Raw genomic sequence first — 4,027 nt, 5'->3', positions numbered from 1 at the left:
TAGCACAATGAGGCACTTCCTCCTTTGCTACCAAACGTATTTCAATTTATTCACCTTTTTATCTTTTTAGTTCACACAAGGAGATTAAAAATTCTAAACTCCTCGAATTCACAGTATTATTCATTCGGGTATTTGAAACGCGTTGGCATATCTTTTGCGAGCATGCAACGAAAAAAATCATACCTTTGATAGATCACACAACCATAATTTGCACATAATGAATGCTTTACGAAGGTGACATAGCAAAGGCAACAATCAATACAGTACCCTTGTTATAATACATTAAATGTCAACATAATTTCTCATAACAAACAGCCCGTTTGCCTTCAGGAAGAAAACCTAGAGCTAGGAGCTTAGATAATCGTTTATATTGCTTTTGATTTTTTTACTACCACTCTATTAGTATACAGGGGTAGACCTAAAGAAACTTATTTGAAAAACCCGAACAGAAGAATGACGCAGAAACACCAGGATAGATCTAATGTGGGATTTTTTTAGAGCATCCGAGCGGAGAAATGAAATCAGAACCATGATCGACAAAGACTGTTTGTAATAACAGGGGGAGCCAAAATCATATTGTTTCGGGATTCTCTCTGGCCTAGAGGTTAAGGTGTTGGCCTCTCATTCAAAAGGTCCTGTTTTCGAATCCGGATAGCGACGGAACCATTTTCTTGTCTAAAATCTTCTCCATTCACATTCTACTCATCGGCTCCTTCTTACTGCAGTCTTTCAGCCACACTCCTGATCTTGTGGTAGGAAAGATTTACACCCAGCCTTCTCGGACAAGGGCGAAAAATCCCCGAACGCAAGTTGCGCACGTAAAGATCATTTGGTGGTCTAAAATCGATAAGCGTAGGCAAAATTCAAAATTTCCTACCAACTGAAAATGTTTGGTTTGTCTCGCGCGCCCGTATGACCTATAAAATGGAGGTTGCGAGGACCGTAAAACTTACCAAAATATAATTTTACATTTGTATGGGAGAAATGGGTTCGTCAAAATTATGCTTATACTGTTCTGTTATAGATAGACGTTCCAATTACTGATAGACTCACATAGGAGCATAGTTGCACGCTTGATGAAAGTGTTTGGCTCGCCAACAGCAGTGTGTCGAAAGTTTGCTGATCGTGACCCACCAGGTCGTGTAACTAACAACATTGTATCTACCGGTATTACAAGTTTGTATTGACTGGATCGGTAGAGGACAACTTTGAGGAAATGCGGGCCGACCTGACCCAAAACAGACAGGGGTACACTGAACATTGATGCTGCGCAGCAGGCAGTACTCCAGAGTACACATGTGCATCCAAAGTGACGATACGATATACAGTCTAGAGAAACATGGATTCCATACAGGTGTCTGTGGACGACTTCACAGTCATTTGCCATGTCTAGATCACGGAGCTGTTGGGTACACACTATGTGCCGAACCCTATCCAAAGGCCTTGGCAAGCGACAACACCACATACAAGTTGTCCAAGCTGTGACAGCTCAGCAAAAATCAATTTCGAGTGGAATATTGTCAGATTCTAGATGAAATGACAAATATATTCAACAGGACATTGTAAGTGAAATAGTATTCACTGATGCGGCCATACTTTTCATAATACAAGTGGTCATGTCAACCGATATAACACCATTTTCTGGGGTACTGAAAATCCACCTGTCATTCAAGAGTATGAAAGGGTCTCCCCAAAGGTAAATAATGTGTGGTGTGCCGTGAACGCTACAGGCGCTATTGGACCATATTTCTTCGATACTCCAACAGTGACTTCAAATGCCTACTTACTTACACATCCTGCATTGATGAAATACCAGTATTACCAGTACAAATTACAAATCACACGAGCAGGGTATAAACAACAGAATGGTGCACCAACTCATTTTGCCCATACCATTCGTCACTCGTTTTTTTCTCGGCCAAACATTTCCAAATCGTTGGATAGGTTGCGATGGTGGGGGGGGGGGGGGGGGGGGGGGGGCACTGGTTAGCCTGCACATTTTTTTATTTGCCACCTTGTGACTTCTGGTTATGGGGCATGGTAAAGGAGCAAAAAGTGAGAGATATCGATGAACTCAAGGACAAAATTGTCAGAATACAAGGTGTCATTCCAAGACTTTAATATAATGTATTCTCCGCGAAATGTATGTAAACTACTAATACTAGTACTAGAGCTCAAGGCAGTGACGTCACACGTGTCAAATTTCTATTATATAGGGGCCTTCTTACCCTCATTGGAATGGCCAGCATGCCCCCATTTACTATTTGCATGAACAATCTGGGCCCTCACCCCGCTCAACACGAGCTTTTGTATTAGTATATTAAATACCACCCTGCCCCCATATTCCATTGCAAGCTTGTAGATTTCCCCCAAAGACCGCTGAGGAGACGCCTCAATGCGAGTCTCGAAAAGTACTCACCCGTCTCTTGAACTGCGCATGTCTTGCCCTTGAGGCTAGAGACCCAGAGTGGGCACATGCAGCCTCCTTTCGTGTACGTGGGGGACATCACTGCCACTAATCTAACTCTTGTACTAAAGAACCTCTTTCGAGTAAACAAGTAAAGGATCTTTGGCGTAAAGTAAACTCTCTCTCTCTCTCTCTCTCTCTCTCTCTCTCTCTCTCATTCTCTCTCTCCCTCCCTTCCTCCCTCTTTCTCTCAGCTCCTTCTTTCCAGAACACACTCGCATAAACCTTAGACTTAGACAATAGAGGCGACTTCATGATCCTTAGCCGTTTCTTGACCTCAACGCTGTAGGGTACACATAAAACAACCGGCTTTCTCGTGATGATAAGAGGCACATCCTCCAAATCAATGCAGGCTTTCATCAGTAAGTTCTAGAAATGAGAAGTATCTAACGTACTGGAAATGACCCAGATTTCAAATTATATACACTTAGGTCGCCTATTATGCTTCTTACTTTTTAAGAAAAAAGTAAAATTTTTTGGGTAGAAATAGTAATCTGACCTGGAAGTAGAATGCAGGAACAGTATCACACAACGTAACTCATACAAACACAATGCAATAGGCTTACTATAAAAATAAATAAATAGGAGAAAAAAAATGTACTAGTCAGAATACCAAAGTAGTAATGAAAAGTTGACAAAAATTGACATTTTTATCACCAGAAAGTTTAATGAATCAACTTCATGTAGATCTTCAGAATTTTTCAACAACTTACATTTCATTTAGAAAGAACAGCGAATGCCCTGGCGAAAGAAATACAAAAGATGTTTGCAAAATATCTAAATACAGGTTGAATATAAGTCATTCTTCGATTCTTCTAAAAGCAGAACAGAAGCAAAACTTTTTACGTAATAGATTACCAATATTACATTATAACGATACTGGTGTCAACATGAAGACCTGACATGCACATCATTAAAATTTCTTTCAGAATAACCAGCACATGTATTAACTCTCTTCCATTCTTGTTTGTTTCGTTGTTGTTGGGGTTTTTTTCACTTTATTTCATCAATACACAGTAGTGTTAAGGAACAAGTTCCCATAAATTAAAGTCAGCCTTTTTAAAGCCTAAATATAATTGTAATTGCAAAAATATCAATGTAAATGTAGTTCACGTTCATTTATTGTGACATTCAAATTTTTATCCTAGTCCTAGGCAATCTCATTTGCATACTATGGCCTAATTTCCATGATACTATATATATATATAAAGAAACACATGTGACGTCTGTCACGTTCCATCCAGGAAACCCAATTTTTTTAAAAAACAGTATGAGACATCTTTATATTTTCCTTAGTCGAAAGCCAAAGCTTGTCCATTTTTGCACCATATAATCAAAAAAAATAAAATTAACAAGCAAATCTATCAAGGAATAAAAGATTTGTAGGCTTTTTAGTAAATTGTGTGCTCTCTGCTTTTATTTAATAAGGCCATATCAGGTCATTTAAAAATAACGGACAGAAGAGACTATTATACTAGCTCTATAAGAATATATTCACCCAAATTTTTTTTAAAATCCATTTTAATGCAATACTCCAAGGCATCGAATAAGCGTACCCCC

This window comes from Aplysia californica, unplaced genomic scaffold, assembly GCF_000002075.1.
Source record: "Aplysia californica isolate F4 #8 unplaced genomic scaffold, AplCal3.0 scaffold00006, whole genome shotgun sequence".
NCBI classification, from domain to species: Eukaryota; Metazoa; Mollusca; class Gastropoda; order Aplysiida; family Aplysiidae; genus Aplysia; species Aplysia californica.
Note: the sequence above shows the minus strand (reverse complement) of the source record.